We start from the raw sequence: 17,305 nt of genomic DNA on the forward strand, positions 1-17,305 counted from the left end.
AAGGGGAATTAGCTCAAACGGTAGAGCGCTTGCTTCGCATGCGAGAGGTAGTGGGATCGATGCCCACATTCTCCATTTGGATTTTGCCTGCTCGTTAACTTTTGTTGTTGTTGTTTTTGGTGGTTATCTTCTTTGAGCTGCAAGGGAATTAACTCAAATGGTAGAGCGCTCACTTTGCATGCGAGAGGTAGTGGGATCGATGCCCACATTCTCCATTTGGATTTTACCAGCTCGTAATGTTTGTTGTTGTTGTTTTTGGTGATTTACTTATGTGATTTGAAGGGGAATTAGCTCAAATGGTAAAGCGCTCGCTTTGTATGTGAGAGGTAGTGGGATCGATGCCCACATTCTCCAGTTGGATTATGCCTGCTCGTAATGTTTGTGGTTGTTATTTTGGTGATTTTCTTGTCTGATTTGCAGGGGAAGTAGTTCAAAGGGTCGAATTCTCGTTTAGTGTTCATGGGATCGATGCCCACATTCTCCATTTGGATTTTGCCTGCTTGTTCACTTTTGTTGTTGTTGTTTTTGGTGATTATCTTCTTTGAGTTGGAGGGGAATTAGCTCAAATGGTAGAGTGCTTGCTTCGCATGCGAGAGGTAGAGGGATCGATGCCCACATTCTCCAAATGGATTTTGCCTGCTTGTTAACTTTTGTTGTTGTTGTTTTTGGTGATTATCTTCTTTGAGTTGGCGGGGAATTAGCTCAAATGGTAGAGCGCTTGCTTCGCATGCGAGAGGTAGAGGGATCGATGCCCACATTCTCCAAATGGATTTTGCCTCCCCGTTAACTTGTTGTTGTTTTTGGTGATTTTCTTCTATGAGTTGAAGGGGAATTAGCTCAAATGGTAGAGCGCTTGCTTAGCGTGCGAGAGGTAGTGGGATCGATACCCATATTCTCCATTTGGATTTTGCCTGGTCGTTAACTTGTTGTTGTTGTTGTTTTTGGTTATTTTCTTCTGTGAATTGAAGGGGAATTCGCTCAAATGGTAGAGCGCTTGCATTGCATGCGAGAGGTAGTGGGATCGATGCCCACGTTCTCCATTTGAATTTTGCCTGATCGTAACGTTTGTTGTTGTTTTTGGTGATTTTCTTGTATGCTTTGCAGGGGAAGTCGCTCAAATGGTAGAATGCTCGCTGAGCGTTTTTGGGATCGATGCCCACATTCTCCATTTGGATTTTGCCTGCTCGTTAACTTTTGTTGTTGTTGTTTTTGGTGATTAACTTCTTTGACCTGCAGGGGAATTAGCTCAAATGGTAGAGCGCTCGCTTTGCATGCAAGAGGTAGTGATATCGATGCCCACATTACCCAGTTGGATTTTGCCTGCTCGTTAACTTGTTGCTGTTGTTGTTGTTGTTTTTGGTGATTTTCTTCTGTGAGTTGAAGAGGACTTAGCTCAATTGGTAGAGCGCTCGCTTTGCATGCGAGAGGTAGTGGGATCGATGCCCACATTCTCCAAATGCATTTTGCCTGCTCGTTAACTTGTTGTTGTTGTTTTTGGTGATTTTCTTTTGTGAGTAAAAGGGGAATTAGCTCAAATGGTAGAGTGGTTGCTTCGCATGCGAGAGGTAGTGAGATCGATACCCACGTTCTCCATTTGAATTTTGCCTGATCGTAACGTTTGTTGTTGTTTTTGGTGATTTTCTTGTATGCTTTGCAGGGGAAGTCGCTCAAATGGTAGAATGCTCGCTGAGCGTTTTTGGGATCGATGCCCACATTCTCCATTTGGATTTTGCCTGCTCGTTAACTTTTGTTGTTGTTGTTTTTGGTGATTAACTTCTTTGAGCTGCAGGGGAATTAGCTCAAATGGTAGAGCGCTCGCTTTGCATGCAAGAGGTAGTGATATCGATGCCCACATTCCCCAGTTGGATTTTGCCTGCTCGTTAACTTGTTGCTGTTGTTGTTGTTGTTTTTGGTGATTTTCTTCTGTGAGTTGAAGAGGACTTAGCTCAATTGGTAGAGCGCTCGCTTTGCATGCGAGAGGTAGTGGGATCGATGCCCACATTCTCCAACTGCATTTTGCCTGCTCGTTAACTTTTATTGTTTTTTGTGATTGTCTTCTGAGTTGCAGGGGAATTAGCTCAAATGGTAGAGTGCTCGTTTAGCATGCGAGAGGTAGAAGGATCGATGCCCACAATCTACAATTGGATTTTGCCTGCTCGTTAACTTGTTGCTGTTGTTGTTGTTGTTTTTGGTGATTTTCGTATGTGAGTTGAAGGGGAATTAGCTCAAATGGTAGAGTGCTTGCTTTGCATGCGAGAGATAGTGGGATCGATGCCCACATTCTCCAATTGGATTTTGCCTGCTCGTTAACTTGTTGTTGTTGTTGCTTTTGGTGATTTTCTTCTATGAGTTGAAGGGGAATTAGCTCAAATGGTAGAGCGCTCACTTTGCATGCGAGAGGCAGTGGAATCGATGCCCACATTCTCCAATTGAGTTTTACCTGCTCGTAATGTTTGTTGTTGTTGTTTTTTGTGATTTTCTTGTGTGAGTTAAAGGGGAATTAGCTCAAATGGTAGAGCGCTTGCTTCGCATGCGAGAGGTCGTGGGATCGATGCCCACATTTTACATTTTGATTATGCCTGATCGTAACATTTGTTGTTGTTTTTGGTGATTTTCTTGTATGCTTTGCAGGGGAAGTCGTTCAAATGGTAGAATGCTCGCTTAGCGTTTGTGGGATCGATGCCCACATTCTCCATTTGGATTTTGACTGCTCGTTAACTTTTGTTGTTGAGGTTTTTGGTGATTATCTTCTTTGAGCTGCAGGGGAATTGACTCAAATGGAAGAGCGCTCGCTTCGATTGCGAGAGGTAGGGATCGATGCCAAATTCTCCAAATGGATTTTGCCTGCTCGTTAACTTTTGTTGTTGTTGTTTTTGGTGATTATCTTCTTTGAGCTGCAGGGGAATTAACTCAAATGGTAGAGCGCTTGCTTTGCATGCGAGCGGTAGTGGGATCGATGCCCACATTCTCCATTTGGATTTTACCTGCTCGTAATGTTTGTTGTTGTTGTTTTTGGTGATTTACTTTTGTGAGTTAAAGGGGAATTAGCTCAAATGGTAGAGCGCTTGCTTCGCATGCGAGAGGTAGTGGGGTCGATCCCCACATTCTCCGTTTGGATTTTGCCTGATCGTAACGTTTGTTGTTGTTTTTGGTGATTTTCTTGTATGCTTTGCAGGGGAAGTAGCTCAAATGGGAGAATGCTCGCTGAGCGTTTGTGGGATCGATGCCCACATTCTCCATTTGGATTTTGCCTGCTCGTTAACTTTTGTTGTTGTTGTTTTTGGTGATTATCTTCTTTGAGCAGCAGGGGAATTAGCTTAAATGGTAGAGCGCTTGCATCGCATGCGAGAGGTAGTGGGATCGATCCCCACATTTTCCATTTGGATTATGCCTGATCGTAACGTTTGTTGTTGTTTTTGGTGATTTTCTTGTATGCTTTGCAGGGAAAGTAGTTCAAATGGGAGAATGCTCGCTGAGCGTTTGTGGGATCGATGCCCACATTCTCCATTTGGATTTTGCCTGCTCGTTAACTTTTGTTGTTGTTGTTTTTGGTGATTATCTTCTTTTGAGCTGCAAGGGAATTAACTCAAATGGTAGAGCGCTCGCTTTGCATGCGAGAGGTAGTGGGATCGATGCCCGCATTCTCCATTTGGATTTTACCTGCTCGTAATGTTTGTTGTTGTTGTTTTTGGTGATTTACTTGCGTGAGTTAAAGGGGAATTAGCTCAAAGGGTAGAGCGCTTGCTTCGCATGCGAGAGGTAGTGGGATCGATGCCCACATTCTCCATTTGGATTTTGCCTGCTCGTTAACTTTTGTTGTTGTTGTTTTTGGTGATTATCTTCTTTGAGCTGCAAGGGAATTAACTCAAATGGTAGAGCGCTCACTTTGCATGCGAGAGGTAGTGGGATCGATGCCCACATTCTCCATTTGGATTTTACCTGCTCGTAATGTTTGTTGTTGTTGTTTTTGGTGATTTACTTATGTGATTTGAAGGGGAATTAGCTCAAATGGTAAAGCGCTCGCTTTGTATGTGAGAGGTAGTGGGATCGATGCCCACATTCTCCAGTTGGATTATGCCTGCTCGTAATGTTAGTGGTTGTTGTTTTGGTGATTTTCTTGTCTGATTTGCAGGGGAAGTAGTTCAAAGGGTCGAATTCTCGTTTAGTGTTCATGGGATCGATGCCCACATTCTCCATTTGGATTTTGCCTGCTTGTTAACTTTTGTTGTTGTTGTTTTTGGTGATTATCTTCTTTGAGTTGGCGGGGAATTAGCTCAAATGGTAGAGCGCTTGCTTCGCATGCGAGAGGTAGAGGGATCGATGCCCACATTCTCCAACTGCATTTTGCCTGCTCGTTAACTTTTATTGTTTTTTGTGATTGTCTTCTGAGTTGCAGGGGAATTAGCTCAAATGGTAGAGTGCTCGTTTAGCATGCGAGAGGTAGAAGGATCGATGCCCACAATCTACAATTGGATTTTGCCTGCTCGTTAACTTGTTGCTGTTGTTGTTGTTGTTTTTGGTGATTTTCGTATGTGAGTTGAAGGGGAATTAGCTCAAATGGTAGAGTGCTTGCTTTGCATGCGAGAGATAGTGGGATCGATGCCCACATTCTCCAATTGGATTTTGCCTGCTCGTTAACTTGTTGTTGTTGTTGCTTTTGGTGATTTTCTTCTATGAGTTGAAGGGGAATTAGCTCAAATGGTAGAGCGCTCACTTTGCATGCGAGAGGCAGTGGAATCGATGCCCACATTCTCCAATTGAGTTTTACCTGCTCGTAATGTTTGTTGTTGTTGTTTTTTGTGATTTTCTTGTGTGAGTTAAAGGGGAATTAGCTCAAATGGTAGAGCGCTTGCTTCGCATGCGAGAGGTCGTGGGATCGATGCCCACATTTTACATTTTGATTATGCCTGATCGTAACATTTGTTGTTGTTTTTGGTGATTTTCTTGTATGCTTTGCAGGGGAAGTCGTTCAAATGGTAGAATGCTCGCTTAGCGTTTGTGGGATCGATGCCCACATTCTCCATTTGGATTTTGACTGCTCGTTAACTTTTGTTGTTGAGGTTTTTGGTGATTATCTTCTTTGAGCTGCAGGGGAATTGACTCAAATGGAAGAGCGCTCGCTTCGATTGCGAGAGGTAGGGATCGATGCCAAATTCTCCAAATGGATTTTGCCTGCTCGTTAACTTTTGTTGTTGTTGTTTTTGGTGATTATCTTCTTTGAGCTGCAGGGGAATTAACTCAAATGGTAGAGCGCTTGCTTTGCATGCGAGCGGTAGTGGGATCGATGCCAACATTCTCCATTTGGATTTTACCTGCTCGTAATGTTTGTTGTTGTTGTTTTTGGTGATTTACTTTTGTGAGTTAAAGGGGAATTAGCTCAAATGGTAGAGCGCTTGCTTCGCATGCGAGAGGTAGTGGGGTCGATCCCCACATTCTCCGTTTGGATTTTGCCTGATCGTAACGTTTGTTGTTGTTTTTGGTGATTTTCTTGTATGCTTTGCAGGGGAAGTAGCTCAAATGGGAGAATGCTCGCTGAGCGTTTGTGGGATCGATGCCCACATTCTCCATTTGGATTTTGCCTGCTCGTTAACTTTTGTTGTTGTTGTTTTTGGTGATTATCTTCTTTGAGCAGCAGGGGAATTAGCTTAAATGGTAGAGCGCTTGCATCGCATGCGAGAGGTAGTGGGATCGATCCCCACATTTTCCATTTGGATTATGCCTGATCGTAACGTTTGTTGTTGTTTTTGGTGATTTTCTTGTATGCTTTGCAGGGAAAGTAGTTCAAATGGGAGAATGCTCGCTGAGCGTTTGTGGGATCGATGCCCACATTCTCCATTTGGATTTTGCCTGCTCGTTAACTTTTGTTGTTGTTGTTTTTGGTGATTATCTTCTTTTGAGCTGCAAGGGAATTAACTCAAATGGTAGAGCGCTCGCTTTGCATGCGAGAGGTAGTGGGATCGATGCCCGCATTCTCCATTTGGATTTTACCTGCTCGTAATGTTTGTTGTTGTTGTTTTTGGTGATTTACTTGCGTGAGTTAAAGGGGAATTAGCTCAAAGGGTAGAGCGCTTGCTTCGCATGCGAGAGGTAGTGGGATCGATGCCCACATTCTCCATTTGGATTTTGCCTGCTCGTTAACTTTTGTTGTTGTTGTTTTTGGTGATTATCTTCTTTGAGCTGCAAGGGAATTAACTCAAATGGTAGAGCGCTCACTTTGCATGCGAGAGGTAGTGGGATCGATGCCCACATTCTCCATTTGGATTTTACCTGCTCGTAATGTTTGTTGTTGTTGTTTTTGGTGATTTACTTATGTGATTTGAAGGGGAATTAGCTCAAATGGTAAAGCGCTCGCTTTGTATGTGAGAGGTAGTGGGATCGATGCCCACATTCTCCAGTTGGATTATGCCTGCTCGTAATGTTAGTGGTTGTTGTTTTGGTGATTTTCTTGTCTGATTTGCAGGGGAAGTAGTTCAAAGGGTCGAATTCTCGTTTAGTGTTCATGGGATCGATGCCCACATTCTCCATTTGGATTTTGCCTGCTTGTTAACTTTTGTTGTTGTTGTTTTTGGTGATTATCTTCTTTGAGTTGGCGGGGAATTAGCTCAAATGGTAGAGCGCTTGCTTCGCATGCGAGAGGTAGAGGGATCGATGCCCACATTCTCCAAATGGATTTTGCCTGCCCGTTAACTTGTTGTTTTTGGTGATTTTCTTCTATGAGTTGCAGGGGAATTAGCTCAAATGGTAGAGCGCTCGCTTTGCATGCGAGAGGTAGTGGGATCGATGCCCACATTCTCCATTTGGATTTTGCCTGCTCGTTAACTTTTATTGTTCTTTTTGTTGTTTTTGATCTGTAAGTTAAAGGGGAATTAGCTCAAATGGTAGAGCGCTTGCTTAGCGTGCGAGAGGTAGTGGGATCGATACCCATATTCTCCATTTGGATTTTGCCTGGTCGTTAACTTGTTGTTGTTGTTGTTTTTGGTTATTTTCTTCTGTGAATTGAAGGGTAATTAGCTCAAATGGTAGAGCGCTTGCATTGCATGCGAGAGGTAGTGGGATCGATGCCCACGTTCTCCATTTGAATTTTGCCTGATCGTAACGTTTGTTGTTGTTTTTGGTGATTTTCTTGTATGCTTTGCAGGGGAAGTCGCTCAAATGGTAGAATGCTCGCTGAGCGTTTTTGGGATCGATGCCCACATTCTCCATTTGGATTTTGCCTGCTCGTTAACTTTTGTTGTTGTTGTTTTTGGTGATTAACTTCTTTGAGCTGCAGGGGAATTAGCTCAAATGGTAGAGCGCTCGCTTTGCATGCAAGAGGTAGTGATATCGATGCCCACATTCCCCAGTTGGATTTTGCCTGCTCGTTAACTTGTTGCTGTTGTTGTTGTTGTTTTTGGTGATTTTCTTCTGTGAGTTGAAGAGGACTTAGCTCAATTGGTAGAGCGCTCGCTTTGCATGCGAGAGGTAGTGGGATCTATGCCCACATTCTCCAACTGCATTTTGCCTGCTCGTTAACTTTTATTGTTTTTTGTGATTGTCTTCTGAGTTGCAGGGGAATTAGCTCAAATGGTAGAGTGCTCGTTTAGCATGCGAGAGGTAGAGGGATCGATGCCCACAATCTACAATTGGATTTTGCCTGCTCGTTAACTTGTTGTTGTTGTTTTTGGTGATTTTCTTTTGTGAGTAAAAGGGTAATTAGCTCAAATGGTAGAGTGGTTGCTTCGCATGCGAGAGATAGTGGGATCGATGCCCACGTTCTCCATTTGAATTTTGCCTGATCGTAACGTTTGTTGTTGTTTTTGGTGATTTTCTTGTATGCTTTGCAGGGGAAGTCGCTCAAATGGTAGAATGCTCGCTGAGCGTTTTTGGGATCGATGCCCACATTCTCCATTTGGATTTTGCCTGCTCGTTAACTTTTGTTGTTGTTGTTTTTGGTGATTAACTTCTTTGACCTACAGGGGAATTAGCTCAAATGGTAGAGCGCTCGCTTTGCATGCAAGAGGTAGTGATATCGATGCCCACATTCCCCAGTTGGATTTTGCCTGCTTGTTAACTTGTTGCTGTTGTTGTTGTTGTTTTTGGTGATTTTCTTCTGTGAGTTGAAGAGGACTTAGCTCAATTGGTAGAGCGCTCGCTTTGCATGCGAGAGGTAGTGGGATCGATGCCCACATTCTCCAACTGCATTTTGCCTGCTCGTTAACTTTTATTGTTTTTTGTGATTGTCTTCTGAGTTGCAGGGGAATTAGCTCAAATGGTAGAGTGCTCGTTTAGCATGCGAGAGGTAGAGGGATCGATGCCCACAATCTACAATTGGATTTTGCCTGCTCGTTAACTTGTTGCTGTTGTTGTTGTTGTTTTTGGTGATTTTCGTATGTGAGTTGAAGGGGAATTAGCTCAAATGGTAGAGCGCTTGCTTTGCATGCGAGAGATAGTGGGATCGATGCCCACATTCTCCAATTGGATTTTGCCTGCTCGTTAACTTGTTGTTGTTGTTGCTTTTGGTGATTTTCTTCTATGAGTTGAAGGGGAATTAGCTCAAATGGTAGAGCGCTCACTTTGCATGCGAGAGGCAGTGGAATCGATGCCCACATTCTCCAATTGAGTTTTACCTGCTCGTAATGTTTGTTGTTGTTGTTTTTTGTGATTTTCTTGTGTGAGTTAAAGGGGAATTAGCTCAAATGGTAGAGCGCTTGCTTCGCATGCGAGAGGTAGTGGGATCGATGCCCACATTCTCCAATTGGATTTTACCTGCTCGTAATGTTTGTTGTTGTTGTTTTTGGTGATTTTCTTCTGTGAGTTAAAGGGGAATTAGCTTAAATGGTAGAGCGCTTGCTTTGCATGTGAGAGGTAGTGGGATAGATGCCCACATTCACCAATTGGATTGTGCCTGCTCGTTAACTTGTTGTTGTTTTTGGTGATTTTCTTCTATGAGTTGAACTGGAATTAGCTCAAATGATAGAGCGCTCGCTTTAGCATGTGAGAGTTGTGGGGTCGATGCCCACATTCTCCATTTGGATTTTTGCCTGCTCGTTAACTTTTGTTGTTCTTTGTGGTGATTTTGATCTATAAGTTAAAGGGGAATTAGCTCAAATGGTAGAGCGCTTGCTTTGCATGCGAGAGGTAGTGGCATCGATGCCCACATTTTCCATTTGGATGATGCCTGATCGTGACGTTTGTTGTTGTTTTTGGCGATTTTCTTGTATGCTTTGCAGGGGAAGTAGTTCAAATGGTAGAATGCTCGCTTCGCGTGTGTGGGATCGATGCCCACGTTCTCCATTTGGATTTTGCCTGCTCGTTAACTTTTGTTGTTGTTGTTTTTGGTGATTATCTTTTTTGAATTGCAGGGGAATTAGCTCAAATGGTAGAGCGCTTGCTTTGCATGCGAGAGGTAGTGGGATCGATGCCCGCATTCTCCAATTGGGTTTTGCTTGCTCGTTAACTTTTGTTGTTTTTGATGATTTTCTTTCAGTAATTGAGGGGAATTAACTCAAATGGTAGAGCGCTTGCTGAGCATGTGAGAGGTAGTGAGATTGATGCCCACATTCTCCATTTGAATTTTGCCTGATCGTAACGTTTGTTGTTGTTTTTGGTGATTTTCTTGTATGCTTTGCAGGGGAAGTAGCTCAAATTGTAGAGCGCTTGCTTTGCATGCGAGAGGTCGTGGGATGAATGCCCACATTCTCAAATTGGATTTTGCCTGCCCGTTAACTTGTTGTTGTTGTTGTTTTTGGTGGTTTTCTTCTATGAGTTGAATGGAAATTAGCTCAAATGGTAGAGAATGCGAGAGGTAGTGGGATCGATGCCCACATTCTCCATTTGGATTTTGCCTGCTCGTTAACTTTTGTTTTTGTTTTTGGTGATTTTTCTTGTATGAATTACAGGGGAAGTGGTTCAAATGGTAGAGCGCTCGCTTTAGCATGTGAGAGTTCGTAGGGTCGATGCCCACATTTTCCATTTGGATTTTACCAACTCGTAATGTTTGTTGTTGTTGTTTTGGGTGATTTTCTTTTGTGAGTTAAAGGGGAAGTAGCTCAAATGGTAGAGCGCTTGCTTGGCATGCGAGCGGTAGTGGGATCGATCCCCACATTCTCCATTTGGATTTTGCCTGCCCGTTAACTTGTTGTTGTTTTTGGTGATTTTCTTTTGTGAGTTAAAGGGGAAGTAGCTCAAATGGTAGAGCGCTTGCTTGGCATGCGAGCGGTAGTGGGATCGATCCCCACATTCTCCATTTGGATTTTGCCTGGTCGTTAACTTGTTGTTGTTGTTGTTTTTGGTTATTTTCTTCTGTGAATTGAAGGGGAATTCGCTCAAATGGTAGAGCGCTTGCATTGCATGCGAGAGGTAGTGGGATCGATGCCCACAATCTCCAATTGGATTTTGCCTGCCCGTTAACTTGTTGTTGTTGTTTTTGGTGATTTTCTTGTATGAGTTGAAGGGGAGTTAGCTCAAATGGTAGAGCGCTCGTTTAGCATGGGAAAGGTAGTGGGATCGATGCCCACATTCTCCAATTGGATTTTGCCTGCTCGTTAACTTGTTGTTGTTGTTTTTGGTGATTTTCTTCCGTAAGTTTAAAGAGAATTAGCTCAAATGGTAGAGCGCTTGCTTCGCATGCGAGAGGTAGAGGGATCGATGCCCACATTCTCCACTTGGGTTTTGCTTGCTCGTAATGTTTGTTGTTGTTGTTTTTGGTGATTTTCTTTTGTGAGTTAAAGGGGAATTAGCTCAAATGGTAGAGTGGTTGCTTCGCATGAGAGAGGTAGTGGGATCGATACCCACGTTCTCCATTTGAATTTTGCCTGATCGTAACGTTTGTTGTTGTTTTTGGTGATTTTCTTATATGATTTGCAGGGGAAGTAGTTCAAATGGAAGAATGCTCGCTTAGCGTTCGTGGGATCGATGCCCACATTCTCCATTTGGATTTTGCCTGCTCGTTAACTTTTGTTGTTGTTGTTTTTGGTGATTATCTTCTTGGAGTTCCAGGGGACTTAGCTCAAATGGTAGAGCGCTTGCTTTGCATGCGAGCGGTAGTGGGATCGATGCCCACGTTCTCCAATTGGATTTTGCTTGCTCGTTAACTTTTGTTGTTCTTTTTGGTGATTTTGTTCTGTGAGCTGCAGGTGAATTAGCTTAAATGGTAGAGCGCTTGCATCGCATGTGAGAGGTAGTGGGATCGATCCCCACATTTTACATTTTGATTATGCCTGATCGTAACATTTGTTGTTGTTTTTGGTGATTTTCTTGTATGCTTTGCAGGGGAAGTCGTTCAAATGGTAGAATGCTCGCTTAGCGTTTGTGGGATCGATGCCCACATTCTCCATTTGGATTTTGACTGCTCGTTAACTTTTGTTGTTGTTGTTTTTGGTGATTATCTTCTTTGAGCTGCAGGGGAATTGACTCAAATGGAAGAGCGCTCGCTTCGATTGCGAGAGGTAGGGATCGATGCCAAATTCTCCAAATGGATTTTGCCTGCTCGTTAACTTTTGTTGTTGTTGTTTTTGGTGATTATCTTCTTTGAGCTGCAGGGGAATTAACTCAAATGGTAAAGCGCTTGCTTTGCATGCGAGCGGTAGTGGGATCGATGCCCACATTCTCCATTTGGATTTTACCTGCTCGTAATGTTTGTTGTTGTTGTTTTTGGTGATTTACTTTTGTGAGTTAAAGGGGAATTAGCTCAAATGGTAGAGAGCTTGCTTCGCATGCGAGAGGTAGTGGGGTTGATCCCCACATTCTCCGTTTGGATTTTGCCTGATCGTAACGTTTGTTGTTGTTTTTGGTGATTTTCTTGTATGCTTTGCAGGGGAAGTAGCTCAAATGGGAGAATGCTCGCTGAGCGTTTGTGGGATCGATGCCCACATTCTCCATTTGGATTTTGCCTGCTCGTTAACTTTTGTTGTTGTTGTTTTTGGTGATTATCTTCTTTGAGCAGCAGGGGAATTAGCTTAAATGGTAGAGCGCTTGCATCGCATGCGAGAGGTAGTGGGATCGATCCCCACATTTTCCATTTGGATTATGCCTGATCGTAACGTTTGTTGTTGTTTTTGGTGATTTTCTTGTATGCTTTGCAGGGAAAGTAGTTCAAATGGGAGAATGCTCGCTGAGCGTTTGTGGGATCGATGCCCACATTGTCCATTTGGATTTTGCCTGCTCGTTAACTTTTGTTGTTGTTGTTTTTGGTGATTATCTTCTTTTGAGCTGCAAGGGAATTAACTCAAATGGTAGAGCGCTCGCTTTGCATGCGAGAGGTAGTGGGATCGATGCCCACATTCTCCATTTGGATTTTACCTGCTCGTAATGTTTGTTGTTGTTGTTTTTGGTGATTTACTTGCGTGAGTAAAAGGGGAATTAGCTCAAAGGGTAGAGCGCTTGCTTCGCATGCGAGAGGTAGTGGGATCGATGCCCACATTCTCCATTTGGATTTTGCCTGCTCGTTAACTTTTGTTGTTGTTGTTTTTGGTGATTATCTTCTTTGAGCTGCAAGGGAATTAACTCAATTGGTAGAGCGCTCGCTTTGCATGCGAGAGGTAGTGGGATCGATGCCCACATTCTCCATTTGGATTTTACCTGCTCGTAATGTTTGTTGTTGTTGTTTTTGGTGATTTACTTATATGATTTGAAGGGGAATTAGCTCAAATGGTAGAGCGCTTGCTTTGCATGCGAGAGATAGTGGGATCGATGCCCACATTCTCCAATTGGATTTTGCCTGCCCGTTAACTTGTTGTTGTTGTTTTTGGTGATTTTCTACTATGAGTTGAAGGGGAATTAGCTCAAATGGTAGAGCGCTCACGTTGCATGCGAGAGGCAGTGGGATCGTTGCCCACATTCTCCAATTGAGTTTTACCTGCTCGTAATGTTTGTTGTTGTTGTTTTTTGTGATTTTCTTGTGTGAGTTAAAGGGGAATTAGCTCAAATGGTAGAGCGCTTGCTTCGCATGCGAGAGGTAGTGGGGTTGATCCCCACATTCTCCGTTTGGATTTTGCCTGATCGTAACGTTTGTTGTTGTTTTTGGTGATTTTCTTGTATGCTTTGCAGGGGAAGTAGCTCAAATGGGAGAATGCTCGCTGAGCGTTTGTGGGATCGATGCCCACATTCTCCATTTGGATTTTGCCTGCTCGTTAACTTTTGTTGTTGTTGTTTTTGGTGATTATCTTCTTTGAGCAGCAGGGGAATTAGCTTAAATGGTAGAGCGCTTGCATCGCATGCGAGAGGTAGTGGGATCGATCCCCACATTTTCCATTTGGATTATGCCTGATCGTAACGTTTGTTGTTGTTTTTGGTGATTTTCTTGTATGCTTTGCAGGGAAAGTAGTTCAAATGGGAGAATGCTCGCTGAGCGTTTGTGGGATCGATGCCCACATTGTCCATTTGGATTTTGCCTGCTCGTTAACTTTTGTTGTTGTTGTTTTTGGTGATTATCTTCTTTTGAGCTGCAAGGGAATTAACTCAAATGGTAGAGCGCTCGCTTTGCATGCGAGAGGTAGTGGGATCGATGCCCACATTCTCCATTTGGATTTTACCTGCTCGTAATGTTTGTTGTTGTTGTTTTTGGTGATTTACTTGCGTGAGTTAAAGGGGAATTAGCTCAAAGGGTAGAGCGCTTGCTTCGCATGCGAGAGGTAGTGGGATCGATGCCCACATTCTCCATTTGGATTTTGCCTGCTCGTTAACTTTTGTTGTTGTTGTTTTTGGTGATTATCTTCTTTGAGCTGCAAGGGAATTAACTCAATTGGTAGAGCGCTCGCTTTGCATGCGAGAGGTAGTGGGATCGATGCCCACATTCTCCATTTGGATTTTACCTGCTCGTAATGTTTGTTGTTGTTGTTTTTGGTGATTTACTTATATGATTTGAAGGGGAATTAGCTCAAATGGTAGAGCGCTTGCTTTGCATGCGAGAGATAGTGGGATCGATGCCCACATTCTCCAATTGGATTTTGCCTGCCCGTTAACTTGTTGTTGTTGTTTTTGGTGATTTTCTACTATGAGTTGAAGGGGAATTAGCTCAAATGGTAGAGCGCTCACGTTGCATGCGAGAGGCAGTGGGATCGTTGCCCACATTCTCCAATTGAGTTTTACCTGCTCGTAATGTTTGTTGTTGTTGTTTTTTGTGATTTTCTTGTGTGAGTTAAAGGGGAATTAGCTCAAATGGTAGAGCGCTTGCTTCGCATCCGAGAGGTAGTGGGATCGATGCCCACATTCTCCAATTGGATTTTACCTGCTCGTAATGTTTGTTGTTGTTGTTTTTGGTGATTTTCTTCTGTGAGTTAAAGGGGAATTAGCTTAAATGGTAGAGCGCTTGCTTTGCATGTGAGAGGTAGTGGGATAGATGCCCACATTCTCCAATTTGATTTTTCCTGCTCGTTAACTTGTTGTTTTTGGTGATTTTCTTCTATGAGTTGAAGGGGAATTAGCTCAAATTAATAGAGCGCTCGCTTTAGCATGTGAGAGTTGTGGGGTCGATGCCCACATTCTCCATTTGGATTTTTGCCTGCTCGTTAACATTTGTTGTTCTTTGTGGTGATTTTGATCTGTAAGTTAAAGGGGAATTAGCTCAAATGGTAGAGCGCTTGCTTTGCATGCGAGAGGTAGTGGCATCGATGCCCACATTTTCCATTTGGATGATGCCTGATCGTGACGTATGTTGTTGTTTTTGGCGATTTTCTTGTATGCTTTGCAGGGGAAGTAGTTCAAATGGTAGAATGCTCGCTTAGCGTTTGTTTGATCGATGCCCACGTTCTCCATTTGGATTTTGCCTGCTCGTTAACTTTTGTTGTTGTTGTTTTTGGTGATTATCTTTTTTGAGCTGCAGGGGAATTAACTCAAATGGTAGAGCGCTCGCTTTGTATGCGAGAGGTAGTGGGATCGATGCCCACATTCTCCATTTGAATTTTGCCTGATCGTAACGTTTGTTGTTGTTTTTGGTGATTTTCTTGTATGCTTTGCAGGGGAAGTAGCTCAAATTGTAGAGCGCTTGCTTTGCATGCGAGAGGTCGTAGGATGAATGCCCACATTCTCAAATTGGATTTTGCCTGCCCGTTAACTTGTTGTTGTTGTTGTTTTTGGTGATTTTCTTCTATGAGTTGAATGGAAATTAGCTCAAATGGTAGAGCATGCGAGAGGTAGGGGGATCGATGCCCACATTCTCCATTTGGATTTTGCCTGCTCGTTAACTTTTGTTGTTGTTTTTGGTGATTTTCTTGTATGAATTACAGGGGAAGTGGTTCAAATGGTAGAGCGCTCGCTTTAGCATGTGAGAGTTCGTAGGGTCGATGCCCACATTCTCCACTTGGATTTTGCCTGCTCGTTAACTTTTATTGTTGTTGTTTTTGGTGATTATCTTATGGAGTTCCAGGGGTCTTAGCTCAAATGGTAGAGCGCTTGCTTTGCATGCGAGCGGTAGTGGGATCGATGCCCACGTTCTCCAATTGGATTTTGCCTGGTCGTTAACTTTTATTGTTGTTGTTTTTGGTGATTATCTTATGGAGTTCCAGGGGTCTTAGCTCAAATGGTAGAGCGCTTGCTTAGCATGCAAGAGGTAGTGGGATCGATGCCCACCTTCTCCATTTGGATTTTGCCTGGTCGTTAACTTTTATTGTTGTTGTTTTTGGTGATTATCTTATGGAGTTCCAGGGGTCTTAGCTCAAATGGTAGAGCGCTTGCTTTGCATGCGAGCGGTAGTGGGATCGATGCCCACGTTCTCCAATTGGATTTTGCTTGCTCGTTAACTTTTGTTGTTCTTTTTGGTGATTTTGATCTGTAAGTTAAAGGGGAATTAGCTTAAATGGTAGAGCCCTTGCTGAGCATGTGAGAGGTAGTGAGATTGATGCCCACATTCTCCATTTGGATTTTGCCTGCTCGTTAAATTTGTTGTTGTTGTTTTTGGTGATTTTCATCTGTGAGCTGCAGGTGTATTAGCTTAAATGGTAGCGCGCTTGCATCGCATGTGAGAGGTAGTGGGATCGATCCCCACATTTTACATTTTGATTATGCCTGATCGTAACATTTGTTGTTGTTTTTGGTGATTTTCTTGTATGCTTTGCAGGGGAAGTCGTTCAAATGGTAGAATGCTCGCTTAGCGTTTTTGGGATCGATGCCCACATTCTCCATTTGGATTTTGACTGCTCGTTAACTTTTGTTGTTGTTGTTTTTGGTGATTATCTTCTTTGAGCTGCAGGGGAATTGACTCAAATGGAAGAGCGCTCGCTTCGATTGCGAGAGGTAGGGATCGATGCCAAATTCTCCAAATGGATTTTGCCTGCTCGTTAACTTTTGTTGTTGTTGTTTTTGGTGATTATCTTCTTTGAGCTGCAGGGGAATTAACTCAAATGGTAGAGCGCTTGCTTTGCATGCGAGAGGTAGTGGGATCGATGCCCACATTCTCCATTTGGATTTTTCCTGCTCGTAAGGTTTGTTGTTGTTGTTTTTGGTGATTTACTTTTGTGAGTTAAAGGGGAATTAGCTCAAATGGTAGAGCGCTTGCTTCGCATGCGAGACGTAGTGGGGTCGATCCCCACATTCTCCGTTTGGATTTTGCCTGATCGTAACGTTTGTTGTTGTTTTTGGTGATTTTCTTGTATGCTTTGCAGGGAAAGTAGTTCAAATGGGAGAATGCTCGCTGAGCGTTTGTGGGATCGATGCCCACATTCTCCATTTGGATTTTGCCTGCTCGTTAACTTTTGTTGTTGTTGTTTTTGGTGATTATCTTCTTTTGAGCTGCAAGGGAATTAACTCAAATGGTAGAGCGCTCGCTTTGCATGCGAGAGGTAGTGGGATCGATGCCCACATTCTCCATTTGGATTTTACCTGCTCGTAATGTTTGTTGTTGTTGTTTTTGGTGATTTACTTGCGTGAGTTAAAGGGGAATTAGCTCAAAGGGTAGAGCGCTTGCTTCGCATGCGAGAGGTAGTGGGATCGATGCCCACATTCTCCATTTGGATTTTGCCTGCTCGTTAACTTTTGTTGTTGTTGTTTTTGGTGATTATCTTCTTTGAGCTGCAAGGGAATTAACTCAATTGGTAGAGCGCTCGCTTTGCATGCGAGAGGTAGTGGGATCGATGCCCACATTCTCCATTTGGATTTTACCTGCTCGTAATGTTTGTTGTTGTTGTTTTTGGTGATTTACTTATGTGATTTGAAGGGGAATTAGCTCAAATGGTAGAGCGCTTGCTTTGCATGCGAGAGATAGTGGGATAGATGCCCACATTCTCCAATTGGATTTTGCCTGCCCGTTAACTTGTTGTTGTTGTTTTTGGTGATTTTCTACTATGAGTTGAAGGGGAATTAGCTCAAATGGTAGAGCGCTCACGTTGCATGC

The 17,305-nt window shown here is 43.2% G+C and overlaps 1 non-coding gene across 1 annotated transcript; it reads left to right on the plus strand.

Annotated features, from left to right (window-relative positions):
* The first annotated feature begins 6,723 nt into the window (after positions 1 to 6,723).
* Positions 6,724 to 6,796, plus strand: trnaa-ugc (transfer RNA alanine (anticodon UGC)). Its single transcript has one exon. It is a non-coding gene; the product is annotated as a tRNA-Ala (tRNA).
* Positions 6,797 to 17,305: the final 10,509 nt, after the last annotated feature.

This window comes from Festucalex cinctus, chromosome 7 (assembly GCF_051991245.1).
Source record: "Festucalex cinctus isolate MCC-2025b chromosome 7, RoL_Fcin_1.0, whole genome shotgun sequence".
Classification (NCBI taxonomy): domain Eukaryota; kingdom Metazoa; phylum Chordata; class Actinopteri; order Syngnathiformes; family Syngnathidae; genus Festucalex; species Festucalex cinctus.